General features: G+C 41.2%; 1 protein-coding gene across 7 annotated transcripts in view; it reads right to left on the reverse strand.

Moving 5' to 3' along the window:
* LOC131104841 (plexin-A2-like) overlaps positions 1 to 21,803 on the reverse strand; it is a 178,669-nt gene extending 156,866 nt beyond the window's left edge. For 6 of the 7 annotated variants that reach the window (XM_058052407.1, XM_058052404.1, XM_058052408.1 and 3 more), the window contains exon 1: positions 21,376 to 21,803. The gene's annotated coding sequence lies outside the window, so the exon portion shown is untranslated. Of the gene's footprint in view, positions 1 to 2,580; positions 3,331 to 21,375 lie in introns of those variants that run through there. The other variant, XM_058052405.1, reaches the window with a different exon arrangement.
* Between the last annotated feature and the right edge of the window lie 289 nt (positions 21,804 to 22,092).

Raw genomic sequence — 22,092 nt, forward strand, 5'->3', positions numbered from 1 at the left:
TCCATCCATCCATCCTTCCATCCATCTTATTTCTCCATCCATCCATCATCCATCCACCTTTCTATTTCTCCATCCTTCTATCTCCCATCACTATCTATCCATCAATTCTTCTCTCCATCCTCCTTCCAACCATCCCAACCATTTCTAAAATTCATCCATCCATCCTTCCTTCCTGCCATCCATCCATTCAATCCAAAGAACAGTTGTGTTCCTCCTAGCCAATCCCAAGTGTGCTGTGTGAATGCCATTATTTCATTGGCACAATGCCCCCCCCCCCCCCCCCCACAAAAAAAAAAACACTGAGGGCGTTGTCATACAGTGTAGACTGTGTAAAGATCATCTATATAACAGGAGTGCCCCGGTCAAAGGTCCCTGGTATTTTCCCAGTAGGTCCTTTAAAAAGGAGAGTAGTTTTATAAAAACAGCCGTCCTGCCATCTAAAGGATGTCTGGCCAGGATTATTTTTGAGTGGATTTCTAAAAACAGCAGCGTGCTCCTATAGTATTGGCTGGAATAGGTTGATGTGCTGAAAGGAGGGATGGAGGGATGGAAGGGTGGCCTTTGCCACGTGTGTTCACTTTGCATTAAACCAGCATCAGTGTGCTCATTTATGGCACATTAAAGCGCACTCGAGTGCTATTAAGTGCGTACACGAGTGCACTTTGCACTGGGTGGGCGTTCTACTATAGTGATCCTCATCATCCTCAGAGGCATCATCGTTAAAAGACACCATGTCGACATGGGGGGTGGGGTAATTGAGTCTCAGCCTGGCGCATCATCAAGGGCACATGAATGTGTCACATCGTAAAAATAAAATAAAAGAAGCAGCAAGACGCTTTATGTGTAAAAAGATGTCACCCGCACCGCGTCATCCTCACTCTAATGACTTCTGCCCGCCTTCCTCGCCTGCTGGAAAATTCCCTGTCATGATCTGCAGCAAGAGGTGATGCTTTAATTGCCCCCCCACACACCCCCGTGAGCTTTTACATCCTAGTCTGTCTTCATCTTGGGAGAAAACCACCCTCGGCTGTATCCACGTTGAGCTTCAAAAACCTCACAGAGGAATTCCACCTGTCCTAAACTGAACTACAAGCTGTACACAGACTACTTTATATTGCATCAAAGTGGCCTTTCTTCCGGCTTGGCCATGAAAGTTAGATACTTACAAACACTTTGGTCAGGTGAATTGTGAGACGGGACACTTTCATTCCTTTTTTTCATTCATTGATGCCAGGGGTGCCCAAAGTGCGGCCCGGGGGCCATTTGCAGATTATTATTTAGCAAAAATAAAAACAAAAATGAAGAAAGAATAGAATAGTGTCAAAACAGTAAGAGAAATAAATAACATGTTAGCAGCATAAAGTTTAATTTTTAAAAATATTGTGAAAAAAATAAACAAAAATAAATAGTAATTTTTGGAATGTAATTTTACATGAATGAAGACAAAATATGACCTGAATACAGTCGTAATGACAAAGGTTTCATAAAATAGAATAAAAAATAAAGTCAAAATATGAAGAAAAAAAGTTGTACTCAAAAAAGAAAAACAAAATCCCAATTCGGAATCGGAATTGATTCATATTAATAACACAATACAAAATATAGCATTTGATAAGAAAATGCTAATTTTTTGCTAACTTTTTTGTATGCAAAAAGTATAGAACAGGTACCATTGCACCCCGAGTATCTACATTTGCATCACACAAAGATTGGACACCTCTGCGCTATGTAACCATGTTTCTTTGTGCCATCCAAATAAACAAAGATGTGAGTCTCCTCTCAAAGACGTTTGGATTTAACGAGAAAATTGCCAATGAAACCCCCCCTTAAATGAAATGGAGAGTGCAGCCCCGTTAACCGGCTGTTTTGCGGAGCGCAGCTGACATCAAGGCGGGATGTGAAAGGAGGAGACGCGGCGGTGTCAGGCTACACATTATTAACGCTACACAAAAGCAAGGACGCCTGTAAAATACCAAGAGCGCCCGAGCGAGGCAATAACGTCGCGTGGCGACAAATAGCATCGGCGGTGAATTAAACCTGACAGCCAGATGAATTTCCCAGGGTTTTACACTCCAGGCGTGTTGAAAAGAATTGCCAGAATTTTCTATTTAGAAATAAATAAATAAATATATATATATATATATATATATATATATATATATATATATATATATATATATATATATATATATATATATATATATATATATATATATATATATATATATATATATATATATATATATATATATATATATATATATATATATATATATATATATAATATATAATAATATGCACGCCAGGCCAGTAGTTGGCGCTGTACGTGTTCATACATCATGAACTAAGTTTAAAAGGCAGCTTTTCCAGTTCGAGAGTCAAGTGTGAGCGACCGCTTTGTGGGCTAAATCTTCCGGCACATTTAGAAGGCGCTGAAGCAGACAAACGGACTTGGCAAAGCAGTCGCTTGGCAGCAGGTAGCAGGTGCAAAGGGCAGCCTGGGGGGTGAGAGAGTGCACCGTGATGAGCGACAGCTGTAAAGTCAAGGAGCGTGGAAGGAGAGGAATAAAAGAAACTCACTCGTCTCGGCGGCTGCTGCTGACGTCCCAGACCACCCCAGCCCGAACGCGTTTGCATGTGATTTGCTGTGTTTGCTCTCTCTATCAAAGCGCACTCGCTCGCCCTCGCTCGCACTCGCTCGCCCTCGCCTGCCGCGCTGTATCTGCCTGCACACGCTAAACAAATACTACACGCTGACCTTTGCTGTGCTGAATATTCTACGAACAGCTGAATGAGCGTGCATTTTTATCCCCCACAAAATGAATTTTAGCATCCACAGGTCATTAATGCTACGTTCACACCGACGCCGAATCGATGGCAAATTAAATCGGCGAGCAAAGCGGCGGCAAAGCGTAACAAAGCTTAATGAAAGCGTAAAGACCGTAATACAGCGTAAGAAAGGTTTGAGCAATTCGGGACATTCGGCAAGAGCGCCAAAAATGTTTAAACTGTTTAAAAATTTGAGGCGATCTGTCACGAATTGCGTAAAGCGGGGAGAGCGTATTAAAGCTTATCAAAGCGTCACAAAGCTTATCAAAGTTTTGCTCAAAGCGTAGGAAAGCTTAACAGAGCTTGGTTCAAAGGATCAATGGATCTGCTGCATCTTTATTATGCTCTGGATCAGAGGCGGGATGCAGTCGGGATCTCGAAATTTTCCATTGCGTAACAGAGCTTAACAGAGCATAAACATATCTGAGGAGCTCGTGAGATTTTTTGAAAAATGACGCCAAATTTGTCGCCGATTCAAAGCGCGACATTCGGCGTCGGTGTGAACGTAGCATAAAGACACACCAAGTGACTTAATTGTTATAAGAAGGACCTCGGATTCCGTCATCTACAGTTCATGTAATTATAGTGGACCATGCAGGTCCACATAAACGCATATGCATTTGTCAAGACATTAAAGCAACCATAAGTAAAAATCAGACCATAAACAACCACCTGCTAAATCATTCAATGCCAAACCACCTTGTAAAAAAGACAACAACATCTTTTTTAAATGAACATGGAGAACTTATGCAGCACTGTGTGTTTTGGCGGGCCAGCCAGGACAGCATTTGTGTTGTTTTTATGCAATAAAACCCTATTTTTTTCTTGTTTGGATCTCACAAACTCAAACATGATTTTCATGATCAAACATAAAGCACATGAGCATGCAGTGCATATTCAAGGTATGTGGGCATTATCGACACATTAAAGACACAATATGTAAAAATGTGACCCAAAAATAACAGGTTGAAAGCAATATGGATTATTGCTTTTTATTGCTTATTGTAAGTTGGAGTAACATTGGTGGACCAGCCAGGAACCACTAATGTTGTTTGAGCCACAACAAGACGCTTTCTTCATGCTTGCCTACATGTTAAAATCAGTAATGTCATGCTTAGCTAGTAATAAAAGCTACCATATGTAAAAATCTGATCTTCCTGTTTAATTGACCACCTGTTTAATTATTTAGTTCCACACCAACTTGTAAAAAAGAGACTTGAATTTTTTATATTAACTTGGCAAATTTCATGGTGCTGCCGAACAGCTGCTGAATTTCACTTCCAATGGAACAAACAACACAATAAAAGTGTGGTGGGAGGGGGTTGAGGAAAGAAGGAAGTAGGGAAGGAGGTAAGGAAGGAAGGACGTCATGCAGCCGTCACCCTGGCTGGCTAACAAGCTCCCTAAATGCGGCACGTGGTCTTGGCTGCTATGTGGGGCCAATTCACACATCACCGGCATGCACGGGGGGTGGGCCTGGCAGGGACCTCAAGGAAGTATTCTCGTACAGTAGTACTACATTGGCACGTTTCTGCATTAGATCTTGTGATCTAATATTTCCGTCAGCCTAGATGTGTTATGTAAGAGTTACTGCTGGTGGCTTTAATTAGCAGCCATGGGGTGCGGGATCATGTCAATCAAAGTAATCCCTTCATTCCTTTTCAGCCACATCGAAGGGTCTGATCGTATGATCATGCCATTGGAACCACGGAGGGAAAGCCCACAAAAAAGTACCCCCAAGCGGGATGTGCTTTCAAGTGATGTAACCATGCGGTGATGCAACACAGACATGCTAAAGTCAATTAGCTGCCAATTTCATTAACAGCACGGCTGGGGAGGGACGGGTGGTTTGGGGGGTTGGTTGGCGCTAATAATTATGCCAACCAAGCATGGGAATTGGAGGTGGCACAGGAAAGAGAAACAGTTTAGCCAAATGTTTTGTCATACAATGTAAAGTTTACATGAATGGTTTGCCGTCTAATTGGTCTGATGGGGGAAAAAAACAATGTCAACTAAACTAGAATGTGCAATTTTGGGAGAAACTGCATGTAAATGTTGTGGCTAGCATGCTAACTCTTTGCATGCTAACACATACTATGATAGTGCTCAGTGTCTATCTAGGGCAGGGGTCAGCAACCCGCGGCTCCAGAGCCGCATGTGGCTCTCCAGCCTCTTTGTTGCGGCTCCCTTTGCAATGCTTGAATATTTTTTAGCACCCGTGTGGTGAAAATGCACGTCTTTGTTATGAGTTTACAAAAATCCAACTTTGTGTGAGACCATGAATGCATCCTGACTGAGTTCTGACTGGTCACTGAATGAGCAGACAGGATGCTATCCAGTTCTCTCTGACAGGTTAACATGAAGGGAAATGAGTAATACTTTGAGTTATTTGAGTTATTAATTATTATTAATGAGTTATTTGACGATTCTAAAAAATAAATTAGAGCTCATTTAAAAACAAAAGTTTATCTCCAGTACTAGCAAGAGTACTCCAACTCGTCTTTTTTTTCCCCTCCAATGTTGTTTTAAACATACAACGTTTTGCGGCTCCAGGCTATTTTGCTTTAGTGGGCAAGTGGGTGAAATGGCTCTTTTCATAGTAAAGGTTGCCGACCCCTGATCTAGGGTAATACCTGAGAAAATGGATAAAATGCTAACATGCTCATTGTTAGTACACTTACACACAGCTTACACACGGTTAGCATGTTAACATCTAACATAGAGACAATGTCAATGTAAGTGTATACTTTTGAAAATAATTCTAATTCTAGCAATGCAACATACAAGCCCACGACATGCCAACCCTTAGCATAATAGTGCTTAGTCTTAACATAAATGTATACCTATGAAAACAACTTAAATGGTAACATGTTAACATTAGCATTTTAACAATGCCAACATGCTAACTGTTAGCATGATAACAGCTAGCATAATGGCACTTATTCTTTGTGTGGATTCATACACAAATATAAAAAGGATTAGAAAATGGATTAAATGCTAACTTAACGTTAGAATGCTAGCTGTTAGCATGCTAACACCTAGCATAATAGCGCTTAATCTTTGTATAGATTTATACCTTTGAAAATGGCTTAAATGCTAACTTGTAACATTAGCATACTGACAATGCTAACTGTTAGCATGCTTACCCAATATGAAAATACAGTCTATGTAACTTTACCTTTGAAAATAGCAAAAACTAACATGTTAATTTTAGCATGCTTGGAATGTTAACATGCTAGGAGTTAGCATGCTAACACTTAGGTTGCATACAACATACACAGTAATTATATTATTATAATTTTAAAAATACATTTTTCAAACGACTATCCAGGTTAACAAACACAAACCTGAGTGTGAGTGTGTGACTCTGTGGAGCTCAAGGGTCAAAGTTCAACCAGTAGTCCCTGACAAACAGCACTATCTTATCCTGTTTGGGATTTTTGGAGTCTCGGTCAATCAAACCTAAACGTGCTCTTCTCTAGTTCAGAGTTGGATGTTTTTGTTTTTTTATGTGAAACCCCTTTATGGGGTCCGAGGTCAGGCCTGAGGAATCCCACTGAGGAATCCCACTGCACCAACATTGGTTCTGCTGCTGCTGTGTTGTGCAGTTGTGCCAAAACATGACATGTCATATGTAGGAAGCCCAGCATTATGGAGCGAAGATCAGTTGTAGTTTGCTTTATCCAACATGCTCCTAGAACACAGAGGAGTTAATAAAGCATATTGTGTGTTTTGAGTGCAAATAACAGGAAGCAGGAAACTCGTGTTCCGACACGCAGCGGTAGAACCGGCAGCGCTCCGTCTGTTCCCCTTTCCCACCTCGCAGCCAAACACACTGGCTCTAATTTGATCAGGGCGCTGCAAATGGAGTTGGCGTCTAGTTACTTAGGCCAATCTTCCCCCTCGGATGCGTCGCATTAAAGCAGCGGGCGCTTGAGGAAAGCGGATGCTTTGCTCACAGGGAGACACAAAGCACGGCCGAGGAGGGACAATCTTTATATTTACACCAAGGCTGTCCAACCTCTTACCAGCAAGGGCTACATAATGAAATATCAAAGGGTGCAACTTTGATATTTAGTAAAGTAACGCATGCAAATTTCCCCACTGAGGGATGAATTAAGGCATATCTTATCTTATGTGATAAGAAGTTATATATATTTCAATATCTCCTACATCATCATACAGGTGAAACAGCATATTATAAATATGAACTTCACTCTTTGCTCTTTTTGTGCATTTCCTTTCTATCATATTATGACCTTATTCCTGTAATATTCGGACTTTACATTTTTCTCCAACCTAATTTCCCCAAAGTGTGTTTTGCTTGTTTCTCATAATATCACAACTTATATTTCAACTCTATGCAACTAACATATATTTAAATTAAAGAAACATACAATTTTTGCAGCTCTTTTTTATTATTGACTTTATTCCCAACAATTGCATTTTATGTATCATTATAACTTTTTATCCTTAAATTTTTTTTTAATATTATGTCTTTAAAATAAAATGACATTATTTTTCCTCATAATATCACAAGTTTATATTTGTTTATATTTATATTTGTCATTGTTTTCTCGTAATATTTTGGCTTTATTATTGTCAAATTACAGCTCTTTTTTCCACTTCTGCTGGTTTTTGTTTTTAATTTGCCAACTATTTCCACTTCTTTCTAGTGAAACTTCTATCATGATTCATATTATGACTTTATTGCCATCATAGTTCAACTTTATTTGGATAACATATGTGTCATTTGTTTCTGTTAATAGTAAGACTAAACAGAATAAAACATTCGTTCATTTTCTACCGCTTATCCTCACGAGGGTCGCAGGGGTGCTGGAGCCTATCCCAGCTGTCTTCGGGCGAAAGGCGGGGTCCACCCTGGACTGGTGGCCAGCCAATCACAGGGCACATATAGACAAACAACCATTCACACTCACATTCATACCTATGGACAATTTGGAGTGGCCAATTAACCTAGCATGTTTTTGGAATGGGGGAGGAAACCGGAGTATCCGGAGAAAACCCACGTATGCACGGGGAGAACATGCAAACTCCACACAGAGATGGCCGAGGGTGGAATCGAACTCAAGGCCCTTGCTGTGTGGCCGCATTCTTATGCTACTAAAATGAAAGTATCTTTCCTCATAATATTGCCAGTTTTATTCTCAGGAAATTGAACCTTTTTTTGTGAAAATCCAACTTTTAGATTGCAACTTTTTTTCCTTAATATTTTGACTTATAGAAATCAATTTCTGCTGGGTTTTTTTTTCAATTTTCTTGTGAAATTCTATTTTTAGGATGTTCCGCAGTCCACAAATGGGCCCCCAGCCCACACTTTGTACACCCTTGCTGTACACCAGTCTGCAGCCATCATCGCTTTTCCTCGGATGCAGCATCAGGACCTATTTACGACTCACAAACATTTGCGCCGTCCCTGGCGCTCGCCACTCATGAGGAAAGGAAAGCAGTCTGTGCTGATTTTCCATTCACTTCTGGCCAGAACTCCATCCTGTGCGGTCCACACACACACACACATACACACACACACATACACACACACACACACTGCAGTCAGGCCCGGAAGGGACATACATGTCCAAGCCAGCTAGCATCCAGCAGGACACAGAGACCATACACCAGTTCCACAGTCAAGTCCCCTTTTATCCAGGTTCCTACGGGTGCTAGTTTGGTTCCATGCTTGTCGTTCATGAACGTCCTCTGAGCTGACCTGTAAGCGGCCCTGCTGACAATGTGCCGAACTGCAGCGCTCAAAGCTCGGTCGGAAAAAACGGGCGTTCTGGGAATGCGACACTGAGTCAGACAGGAAGTGGAGAGGAAGCTGGAAAGGAACATGAAGGAAGGCGGAACCACTCTCACAGTCGTGTGCCAGAAAGAAAAACACTTCTCTTGAACACGGCCCGCTTTGACTTTCATTCCATGGAATTCCCTTTTTGCCAGCCTTTCACTGACAAATAACGTTGATAACTGCTTTCCCAATGTTGGCCATAAAGATGTTTATGGCACAGCAACACTTGGTCCCTCCCCAATCTACCACGGTATTATATTGCTCTTATTGTTTTTTCATATTCTGTCTGTCCGTCCCTTCTTCAGCCTTGATACTCTGGTACTCTGTTCCAAAACTAAAGAAATATTTCCTGATTTCGCTTTTCTTTGTGATTCGCCATCTGTCCCCTCTTAAACCAGGCTAAAACTCGTACTTTCTGGGTCTATGAAATGTCACTAGTTGTTACTTTGTCCGTCATCGTCTCTATTTGTGCCTCCTTTAACCATGCTAAAGCTAGCACTTTTTGTTGTTGTTGTTATTTCTTATTGCTCTTTTCACCGTTTCTCCCCTCTTAAAACAAGTTATAAAGAGCACTTGTTGCTGTTGTTGCCATCTGTCATTACTTTTTGTTGTCTATTCCTCAGTTTAACCCCCCCTATAATGATGCTAAAGCTCTGCACCCACTTAAACCAGGGTGACCATAGGGGTGTTATTTCATGTCTAAATGTCTCTGGTAATGTTAAAAAAAAACATATTTAGTAGGTTGTGAAGAGTTTTTGAACTTAAAATATTCCATTCATAAATAAGAAATCCTGCTTCGCGAAAATCTGCTTATTACAGAAACAATTAGTCGTTCCTCGTTTATGGCCGTTAATTGGTTCCCAACCCAACCACGATAAGTGAATTGTCACAAAAGAGGATATCGCAAATTTAATATTTCTGTAGGGATGGCATGTTTACAATCATTTATATACAGGTTTTAACATTGTTAGAGCCCTCCAGACATGACATAACACCCCTACAGTCACCTTTACATTTATATTTCTCAATACAGATGATATAATCAGAATAATATACACAGACTCACATGTTAGAAGTTCCTTGTTTATTTCTGTACTTTCAGCATACTTCCTTGCGGCTTTAAGTGGCTTTACAAATACGACACCTCATGGCCAATGTAGAATACAGTACTGTTTTCACAGTTATAATGCTTCTTCTCCCTTGTATTTGTATTTAAGTTCATTTAGTTCAATCATTTAGACATTTTTATGCCTGAAAATGTTTCATTCAGGGCGACAAACAATAGGCTTTATAGTGTCACTGCAAATATATATTTTTTAATATTTTATATTAGATATATATTTATTTATATATATTTTAATGTACTCCAAAACTGTATGATCTAGGAGCATTTTCTGGAAAAATACGCCTCTGAAGTGGGACAAATGTCCGTAAAGCGGAGCTAAATGGTTCAAGTATGGTGAGTGAATAACAATAGCTCTGGTACAAACACTTGCGGGACTCCTTGACTTAACTTTTGCAATCATTTGGTAGAACTAGCCCAATTGACATCCTGCTTGCATTCACAAAATTAAGCAGAAAAATAGCAGAAACAAATCTAATTGCTGATTATTTGTCCCTCTCTTCAGTTGTTGTTGTGTAGAATAGTGGGTGGGCGTGGTAGTTAACTTTCCGGCTGACTCCCACCCAGAGTGAAAGAGCCTCCAAAGTGTCCCAATTAGCCCACTTCAGCATGTTTGGACGCCCCAGCTGCTCCTGTTTGTGGAACTGATGAAATGCTGAATGGGCCTTTTTTCCACTAGCTTACATTTTCTCCAGGCAAGCAAACAGTCGATTTTTATCGTCTGCCTCCTTCCTGTTATTGCACTTTTTTTCTCTTTGTATGCATTATTATTATTATTATTATCATTATTATGGTACTGAACGTCTACATGCTGCTGCTGCTGATGTGCTTTTAAATGGAGCAGCGGGATGTTGTTTTGTTTGGTGCCGCCGCTCAAAGTAGCCTGAAATGTTTCCTTTATGCTGACTGTGTCCGTACACCCAACTTCTTTTCATCATGGAGAGTCACAGTTACGTAGCTCGCTTGCACAGATCATCGGAGTGCGGTCGATCGTTACGACTTAAAAGCCTTCTGACTGCCTTTTAATAGCAACCATGCGTGGGGATGTAGTTTTCCATCATTGACTTGCCTTATTATTATTATTATTATTTTTTTTATGAGCAGTAGTAGTAGTAGGATTGTTATTGAAAGCCTTGCCTCTCTCTGGTTTGTGGGTATTTCTGGCGCACCGTGGGATCTGGTCCCAGCTTAACAATGAAACAGATGCTAATTTGAATCATCTTACTTGTGGAGATTAGTCTTTGATCAAACTTAGCACCAGGGGGGAAGGAAGGAAAGAAAGAGAAACTGCGGCCATGTAGGAGAAAATGCCTACACTAGGAATTTCATCTATAAAGGTCATTCTTGTTGATGCTACTAGTTGCTAGTACTTCCCTAATCCTTGTATATTTTTGTTAATTGTCAATCGCTCACCGGTTTCCATCGGTTGTCCGTTGTGTTCTCTCTTTCTTAGGGACTTCCGATATTGCTGGTCTGGAGACCAGCTACCAGATTAGACCAGCATACAATGGGTTTTCATGCTGAGCATTCCAGCATGAAAATAACATACTGTATGCTGGTCTATGCTGGTAGCTGGTCGATGCTCCGTTATTTTACACAGCTCTAATCGGACCCCCCATAACAATTTAACAGTACACTACATAACTGTGTGTGTGTCTAGGTTTTATTGAAGTGTTTTTGTGTTTTTTGTAAATGGCTGGGAAGTACATGGTTACAGCTCACCTATTCGGTTAATATTCTGCATTGTACGTTGGTAGTGTCTTGTCTGTTTTATCTACCGATTGCGCCGCTGTGTGTAGTTGTTTTGACAATGACAATGATCTCTGAATGATCTTTAGTTTAAAAAGTAAAAAAAAGGATGAAATTATCGAATATCGGTGATAGTTAATAGAAGAATCATCAACCAGCAAAATTTGTTATCGTGACAGGCCGTCCTCACGAAAACTGGCACATCTTTCTGTTTTCTGTTATTGCTTTCCATTATTTTCAATCCTTGTCTATGCATCTTAAACAAGCACGAGCGGGCGATGTTTGGGCTGCTGTTGTGAGTGATTTCTCACGCTATCCTCTTTCCGTCAGTTCAAATGTTCCCCAACCAGGTTCTAGCATGGATCATGTTTACTCAATTTTGTTGGTCCCCTTTGAACCAAGGCACTGTCTGGTGTCATCCCGAATAAACGAATAAACTACAACAGCAGGAGTATTGTTTGTTGAATTGAGGCAGAATGGCATTGAAACAGGAGCACAGAACAGCACTGGAGTTGTTTTTTTTTCTTCCCAAGAGCATCTTATTATGTGTGTGATTACACCAGTGACAGGGTTTCTTGAAGTCTCTCTTCGAGGGCCACTAGATCAAGATGTTGCGTCGAGGGGAACGCTCTGAGACAGATGCACGACACTGGCAGACGTCCGGGCCTAAAGAATATGGATGGTGCTGTTATGTCTGCAGCCATAGCGGGGAAAGGAGCGGGCAGTGGAGCGACCCGGAGAGCCGCTGGCCTGTGAAAATGAGAGCGAAGACGAGCCGTGAAGCCTCGGATTGGATACAGCGTGAGGTCCAAGATACGCCTCGGCCATTTAAGCGCGTTTGCTAGCCAAGCCATCACTGATTGGTAGATTTGTAACGACTTATTCCAATTCCAAAGGGCTCTGACACAGACAATAAATCAATGAGCATTTGAGGAAAATTGGCTGAGAATTGTTGCTAGCACAGACTAGTGTCAAACGCCTGTCATGTCGTACAATTCGGAATTGGAACAATAGCCTGGAAAGTTTTTTCGGCTTTAACCCTTGTATTATGTTGAAAAAAAATTACATTGATTATGTTGCGGGTCATTTTGACCCATACTGTGTAAATCCACTCAAAACAGTCAAAAAATCAGGTGAACCAATGACAACTTTATTTTAGATCATATAAGCATTTAGAAAAGAGACATACAATACATTTTTAATACCAACACTATGTTTAAGAACTATTTAGTTGAAGTTATTCCCTCTTCACAAACACTTTTTTCCATTTAACTTGCCCCATTTTCTCAGATTTTCAATGTTCAACAGTTTCAGTGTTCTCCACATGATGGACAGAATGTAACTATATGCTTTCTGCAGATTGTAATTCTTGCATTTTACACAAGAGGTACTTGTTTTACTGTCCTCTCGGAAGGGACAGACCTGGCATCTTTTCCGTTTCTTTACACCTGAATCCACTGGATCCTAACCTTTTCAATGACAGCTACAGCTGCTGGGGTTTGAGGTGACCTGGCTCACCTCTGGATCTTGGGAGTGACGAGTGCTTTGCCGAGTTCTTGCAGGAAAAGTCGACGTCGGTACAATTTGCCGGCATTCCACTGCTGGTTGATTTCAGTCCACAGGACATAGGCATTGTAAGCAGACACGTCCACAATGTTTTAGAAAATCACCAAGGGCCAACGAGCAGTCTTGCGCTGGCAACTGTATGTTGCTGTGACTTTGTCCAGATTGTCAACTCCTCCTTTGGTGGAGTTGTAGTCCAGGATCATTTGTGGCTTCATGTCTTCTCTTGTGCTCAGAGATGCATCTGTGTGCATCGTGCTCATGACAAGAACATTCTTGTTTCTCTTTGGGCAGTATGAAACAACTGTTGCTTTCTCAGTGAAAGCAAATATTGAGGAATGCAGAGGTCTGCCCTGCATCTTCAGAATTTCACTGGGAAGTTCTGGCTTATTTCTTCTGACTGTTCCCAACATAGTCAGCTTTCTCTTTAGAAGTTCATCTTCGAGGTGGTAGGATGTAAAGAAGTTTTCACATGTGATGTTATGACCTTGCAGCCCTTCACTCATCTCCAGCACCACATGCATCTTCTGATTCTTCTCAGATGCTCCTCCAGGTAGCTTTCCTGTGTTCCTTGCATATTCCATGCATAGCTAGATTTTGTACAATCTGGATCATCAATAAGATTGTCCTCAGTCTCTGGAAGATCCTGTGTCTCTGAAATCTCTTCCTCTGCATCACTAATCACAGTTCAATATCTGTGATAAAGTTTCTTCTGCTGTAAACCTTCTGGAGCTCATTTTTGGTGTGCATCTCAAAGAGATGACATGAGAACAGTGACAAGGACAAGGGAGAGAAAGTTCCTCCTCTACACACACCCTGGGTCTGAATGGCTCTTCAATGGCAATCAAAATACAAATAATTGGGCAGTCAAAATAAACTACATCAAAGAGACATGTTTTTTTCTGGATCTGAACAGCTATATACCCACATTAAAGTGTCCGGGTCAAAATGACCCGCAACATCATCTTTGTATACAAACTCAGCACAGACATACCACGACACATCAGAGTGTCCAAATTTTACACACCAGTTCATGACCCTAGATGAGGAAAAGTCACAAAATTTCATGAAGAAAAAGAAAGGATAACCAGTACTTTGGTCAACTCAAAAACTGAAACGGGTCAAATTGACCCATAACATAATACAAGGGTTAAAGTAGCACAAATGCTCAGGGTTCAAACCACCGTCTAACAAAACCACTCATCCTCAGTCCTTAACTAATGCTAAAGCTACACTAGCTTTAGCATTTGCTTGGCTGTGTGTTGCGCCTCCTCCCGTGTGTTATTGTATTGTATTGTATTGTGATACACATCCCTTAAATTCTGACATTTTGGCGGGCTATGACAGTTAAGGGTGAGCTAACGCTAATGCAAGCTTCACAACCAGGTTTCTATGACAAGTTTTGTGTTTAGATGCATCATCATCAAAAATCAACAACCTTCTTGCTTAGGAAAAAAAATAATTCTTGCAATCCCAAGCAGGTCTTGAACATTTGCATCTTAAAGGTGAGCTAATGCTGAAGCTAGTCTGCCAAGCTACTGCAAGCTAATAGTTCAGCATCTGAATCATGTGATTTATTAATTTACAGTACAGTCATTAATATATGAATCACATCCAATTTAACGTGGACAAATAACCTCAACATTAAAAATAATATCAGTGAATTGGATATAAATAATATGGTGAATATTTTAAGAGCTTGCTACAGCTAAAGCTAGCTTCATGCGTGAGTTCTGCCTAACAGTTTTGTATATTTCAGATATAATTTAAAAACAATCGATTTCTTGGTTAAAAATAAACAAATTAATTTCAAAAGTGAAATAAGATGGGTAAAAAGGATATAAATTGTATGGCAAACATTGTACGGTCTAGCTACAGTTAAAGCCAGCCTCATATGCCAGTTATGGCTAATACTTTTGTACATTTGCTTGCAATATCATTTAAATATAACCGTTTTTTTTTTTACATGGACAAATTACCCCTCAGAAAGTGGGTGAATAGAGTATAAATAGTATGGTGAACATTGAAAGGTATAGCTACAGCTAAAGCTAGCGTCATATGCCTGTACTATCTAAGAGTTTTGTATATTTTTCATGCAATATCATTTAAAAACACCTGGGAAAGATAAATAAGATGGATGAAAAGGATATAAATAGTGTGGTGACCATTTTAAAAGCTAGCTACAGCTAAAGCTAGCCTCATATGCCAGTTATGGCGAATACTTTTGTACATAAATGCAATATCATTTAAAAACAACCGGTTTCTTGGTTTATCATGGATAAATTAATTCAGAAATTGGAATAAGATTGAGATGGCTATAAATGGTATGCTGAACATTGGAAAAACTAGTCACAACTCAAGCTAGCCTCATACTGTATGCTAGTTTTGGCCAATAGTTCAGGTGTGATAGCATTCAAATCAACTGATATCTTAATGCTAGCCTTGAACGTTAGTTTGAAGGCTATGAGATCTGAAGTAAATACATCAAAGTGCGAATTAATGCCAAGTTGAATGCATCTGTAAGGTGCTATCACTGAAAAAGAGCAGAGTGGTATTCATGCATTACAGGATAAACACAACATTTATCCCAGGAGAGGAGTCATTCTTCTGGTCACCATGAATCACCTGAGGTCTGGACTCGTTATGATTCATCATTCATTCACCCGTGTGGAAGAAACACCAACTTTTACACGATTACTAAAAAAAAGTGTTCTAACGATGTTTTAATGTGGCTATCTATATGGCCTTGGGATGCCGCTGACCTGAGCGCACCGGCTGATGTGGTCGCCATGGCAACAACAAGAGGCTATAGTGGCTGCCGTCATCAACGGGGGGCGGTGTGGGTGTTGCTTCTGCGTGGACACGCAAAACACGTGCACAAAAGACACATGTGTCGCTCAGTCAAACAAATGTAAATCTAAATGAACACAAGCAGCCATGCACACTTAACACACACACACAATCATCTGTTCCTGACAGCTGCCCCATGGCATCAAACACTACACACACACTCACACTCACACACACACCCCTCGCTTTTCTTGTTGCTCACTTCTTGTCAAGTTGCCTCAAACAAAACAAGCACACCGCCCTGTGAAACCAGCTAATTGATGATTGATTATTAATTGGCTTTTTTCCACGTGAAGATGCCGATGTGCAGGAAGCTGGAATCACACACTTCACTACAATGGCTGCGTTTTGGGCTGAAATTTAGAGCGGCCCATGACTGAGAACATAAAGAGCGAGACACCACAGCGATGGAACCAATGCCCCCCCACCCCAGGCGTCAACAAAACATATTGTGTAATACGGACCACTCTTTGTAAGCTGAGGCTCCATGAATGCCTTTATATGGCGGCAGTGGCTCAGGAGGCAGAGGGGGAAGGTCGGCGGTTCTATCCTTGCTCCCTCCACCTCGTCTCCAGTGCCCCCACATCGATGTATGTTTAGTGGTGGTCGGAGAGGCTGGTGGAAGAGGCTGTGACTACAAGCTAGTACCACCACTAGTGTGTGTGTAGCATGTACAGTGTTTTAGATAGCATGCAACACTTTAACTGTATACAACTTGGCCATGTCTATTCATCTTTAAAAAAATCAACAAGCTGTTCTATTGATATTGATGTATTGATGAGATGGAGATTTGCATATGGACACATTTTACCCCCGGGGCCCATTTTTCATATTATATGTCATATCAAACTTTTTATATAACTATAACTTTTTCATTGTCAAATTCAGTGAGACCCTGTGGATCCACTTGGCCCCATTTAACTCCCATCAGAAGCTATATTTTCCATATACTGTAATACTGACATGCCCATTATAATAAATCTAAGCTTCCTACCACTTGACAGCTTTATGAAAAAAAAGTCAAAACAGGCTTTGCTACACATCTTAAAATGAAGCTATGGCTTTAACTCTCTGTCAGTCAGTAACGGACGTAGGAGTTGGAAGATTTCCCTTCCAGACCGGACAAACCAGGACAGGAATGTGCAGAAAAACGAGCGGGAAGGTCGGATGTGTGTTGCTGTGACAGCTGGACGGTGGAGAGCCAGGGTAAAATCAACCTCTCGGACCGGAGCGAGGCAGAGAGAAACAAAAGCGCCATTATCTTACAAGTGTGTGCGCAGGGAAAAGACAGTTGGGGTAGAAAGGGAGAGCTGGGGTTGCTATTGGATGAGAGCAAGAGGAGGTTCGGGGAGGGTGGGGGGGTATAATACATAGCAGTGGATGTGTTGGCAGTATTCATTCATTAAGATATAGGTCAAGGATTCTGCCTCTGTGCGCAGCCACTTGTCAAAATCTCTCAAGCTACACTGTAGAGTCTGGATGCCTGGAGGAGGGGGGTGGGGGTGTTTGAGTATGTGGGGGGTTGTCTTCTGGGGGTTGACGCAGCACCCACTGGAGCAACGACGTGATGTGTGTTATGATCATGATGAGCTCAAGACAATGAACTTACTTTGTCTACCAGCTTGATGATGGACTTCAAACAGGGAAGGTCACACCCGAGCTAACGAGGGCATCAACATCAACCAACATCAACAGGAACAGGAAGTATGACGCATAGACATCTATAAAAAAACGTCCTCATTTGTGATGGGGAAAATGAAACGCACTTGAGGTGCCAAAGTAATCACGCTAACATCATAGCACAAGGGGTCATCCTGGTAACTCTACTGTCTTTAGGATTCCAAATTCCACTATCTATTTTCTTCGTGGTTACCTTTGTACCGCAGCCTATTTATGCAGCAAACAAGACAAGTAGTGAACTTCATTACGACTCCATGGCCTCAAAATGTAGCTAAACATCAATACGAATGTTAGCTCGATCAACTTTGTTTTGCTCTCAATGCAAAATGACAATGTTTGCGATATTCAAGCTTTACCGCCCGTTTAGGCGGCAAACTAATCGGGTTTGGCACAAAACTATGATGCTATTTACAAGCAGCCCCTTTAGGCAAAAAACTAGTCGGGTCTGATTCAGTCTAACCCTCTACCGGCTCCTGCCAAGTGGTGACAAAACCACTTGATCCACTTGATCAATAAGGACATTTGGATGTTTTAATCCGAGACAACTATGGTTACTATGTGTTTGAATGTTTACCACAACCTCTCTAGGCAACCAAGTCCGTGAGCCTGACTCAGTTAGGGATGATGACTTCACTCCAACACCTCAGGATATAGCAACTATATCATCAATACAAACAATAACTCAAATGGACATGGATGTTTACTGCAGCCCTTTTAAGGACAGCATTGTTTGTTGTGAGCGTGTACCTTTGCTACAGCCTGTTGAGGCACTAAACTAGTCGGGTTTGGATCAAAGCTAACATTTACAAACACGTTATTACATTTTTCAACTCAAAATTTCAATACCTTCCCTTTTGCTTTGTGTCTGGATGCGTTCCACAGCCTTTTAGGTAATAAACTTGTCGGGCCTGATTCAATTTCACCCACTAGTGGTTCCTCCCAAGTAGTGATGACTGCATAACGTTTCCATGACCTCAAGACTTAGCAACATCATCAATAAGAATGTTTTCATCTATTGTTATTGAGTATTTCAATGTTTGCCGCAGCCTGTTTAGGCAACAAACAAACTTAGCCTGACTCCCCTGGTTGCTGTTTAGTGAGGACTTCATTAAGACACCATGTCATCAAGACATAACAATGACATCTTCTATACAAACGATAGCTCAAACCATCTTTACATTTCATACACACTTGTTTACCGCAGCCCCTTGAACACACAAACTCATTGGGCCTGACTCATTTCCCCCTCTACTGGTTTCTGACAAGTAGTGACAACAACATGACATGACTTTTACCACAGCCTGTTTAGGCAGCAAACTAGCAAGGCTGGCGATCATCATGACTCCCTGGCCCGGAGACACGGTGACGACATCCCTGATACAAACGTTGCAAACTGTGTTTGATTGTTTACCGCAGCCCGTTCAGGCAGCAAACAGGTTTAGCCTGACTCAATTCCGACCTTTACTTGTCACTGCCAAGTAGCGACTAGATGATTTATACAAACGTTTTCAAGCTCAGCACTTGAAAAGCCATCCGGCATGACTTTAGAAGTATCTCACTGTCTGATCTACTTTCAAAATAAAGCACCTAAAAAGAATCCACCCCACAACAAATCCAAACAGGACGCTTTGTAAGCTTCGCGAGGTATTCAAAGAAGTTGATGCTTTGTGGAATATCACCTCCAGCGTTGCCCACAGAGCTGTGTAAAACAACACGCTGTCTCCGTGTGTGATTTCTCCTAATAACATGCATGCTAATTAGCGTGCACCAAACGAGCTCATCATAATCAGACCAACGCTGCGAGGCCGTTTGTTCTCCTAAAACGCAGCAATTTGCACCCCCGTGGATGCTGGCTGCCACTAAACCGGCATTAAAGTAATGACGCTGATGTGCCGCCCTTATAACGTAGACGAGGGTTTGATTGCACGGGGCAGAAGGATTAATATGCTCGCCGTCCGCCCGAGCAGATGTAACGTTATTTTCATGCAAATGCCAGGCAATTTGGAGGGGGGGGGGGGACGAGGTTTATTTTCTTTGGGAGGCGTTGCGGCCGAAAGATTTGTGGCCGATTCCACTGAATAGGACAGATGAGGCCGGACCGGACGATTTGCTAACTTGAGCTCATCCGTTTAACAAAGATGGAACCATATATGGTTACCTGCAAGGTGAGCCGGCAACCAGGCAGCCTCTCTAGCGTTTCCAACAGCGCCAGTTCACAGCAGAAGACACACAGGACGCACACATCAAAGAAATGCACCCCAACACCAACAAGCACTTTGTCGATGGACGCGAGGAAAACCTGTTTAACTAAAGAAGTGTCCAAGAAGCGTCTTGGTAATATGCTATATGGAGGAGATTTTTGTTAAGGTTACAAAAGTCAAATAAATTTTAATATGAAATATGTGGAGAAAGCTACAATTCATGTATTAATATTTATATGAATGATGGGAAAAAATACAAAAAGCATGATTAAAGACAGTATTATCTTTTTTATGACATTTAAAATGTTTTATACAATTCCATAAGGGTTAATAATGACATTCTACACATTTTGCTGGTTATTGTTGAACAATAAAAGAAGCAGCTCACTATTTAGCGAGCGTTCACGCTCATACCCCATTACTGTATGTAGTATCTAATACATACAGTATTACAATGTGTATTATACAGTATGATTGGTTACCACTGATGACAAGTACCCTGATCTGTATTATTTTGACATAAACACATATTTGAATATAATTTTATACAGGCTTGTCATGACAGTTTGGGGATTATTTGTTGAACAGTTTGCCACAAGAAGTGAAGTGTTCATGCTTATAATCACCACCTTTATAGTGTAATATCAAACATAATTGGGCACCACTTTTTTAATGTACACTAAGTATTTTTTTTACATTTTGTTTTAAGTTTATTCTTTTTTTAGTTAACAAATATATACATATATGTGTGTATTTTTTATATTTTTAAAATCGATATTTTTGATATATTTTTGATATATTGATATAAATATTTATATATTTATATAAATGTATCTCTCTCTCTCTCTCTCTCTCTATATATATATATATATATATATCCAGCACACCGCTACTCTAGCGAGGAAAAGCGGGATAGAAAATAAATGAATGACTAAATAGATTTTTTAAATTGTCGTTGAGTAATTACAGAAGCTCACAATTTGGCAAGTGGTGTCAAGCTTAATCAGACTTTATATAGATTGATACTTATTAGAAGTAAGTACTACTTTATTATTTAATTTCCAAATATTTTTGAAATAAATAAACATGTTTATTGTATTATTTTGAGCATTTTCCCATTTGTATTGAATTACGGTTAACAATGGTTTTCTGGGTGCTGAACTGCTGGCAACAAGCAGCTCACTATTTGGCATAGACTTGATGAGGCTCTCCTGTGTGACCCTTTTCCACGCCGTGTTGCTGGATGATGATGGCTGATTCCATACTTTCACAATCGGCTGCTCACTAGTTGGCCTACGTTGTCGTCATCCATATTCAATCATGGCAGTTTTATTTACGCCTTTGTTGCCAAGCAACCTATACAGGCTTTATGGAGGTTTGATAAGTCAACCACACCATTTTAGGAGGGCATATGGTGTCAAAACGGTGCACAAAGAATATCGCATGCATTGCCTGCAGTGAAACTTCCACCAGGAAACGAACGACCAGCACGTAAAGATGCCAATGGGGTCGTGCGCGATCGTGTCCGCGCACCGTTCACACGTTGTTCCGCGGAAGCACACTCCACTCACCTCCTCATCCCGAGTGTCCCGCTATTCCCTCGCCAATAATCCTCCTCCTCCGCCACCTCCAGCCCGGGACGTGGGACCTGATCTTGCCGGGAGAGGTCGCATCCACACCGGTCCAAAAATGTTTTTAAAAAGTGTCGCTCGGTCCGGTAAGTCTCCTATGCGTGCTTCCGTCCGCCCACCTGTTTTAACCGACATTCATTCATGACCCCCACCCAACCCCGAAAAATGTGGCAACTTTGCCAAGGTCGTGGTGGGAAAAGATCAAATTCCGTCAGTGGCGGCGATGGTGATGATGGCGGCGGCGGTGAAAAGTCTTCCCGGGTGACGCTGCTGCTGTGCAGGCATCGTCGGAGCCGCGGCGCGCCTCACTGAGCCGGACTCGCTCGGACGCGCGGCTCCATCATCGTCTTCATCGTCATCATCATCACCGGCAGCGTGAGGGAGGTGCGCGCGCAACACATTCTCTCTTTCTCTCTCCCTCACACACACACACAGACACACGCGCACACGTACACACGCGCATTGGCATTCACGTGCACCAACCAAACTCAGTGAAAGGATCAAGTGTACATTAGTAGCACATTTCTTTCTGTGTTGTTGTAATGATTTTGTGATGCCTGAAAAATGCATTTTAAAAGTACATTTGCATTTAAGTGAGTCAAATAAGTGTTGTATAAATAAATGTGAAAATTGTTTGTAGTAGTAACAGTAATGGTA

The sequence above is a fragment of the Doryrhamphus excisus genome, chromosome 16 (assembly GCF_030265055.1).
Source record: "Doryrhamphus excisus isolate RoL2022-K1 chromosome 16, RoL_Dexc_1.0, whole genome shotgun sequence".
Lineage (NCBI taxonomy): Eukaryota > Metazoa > Chordata > Actinopteri > Syngnathiformes > Syngnathidae > Doryrhamphus > Doryrhamphus excisus.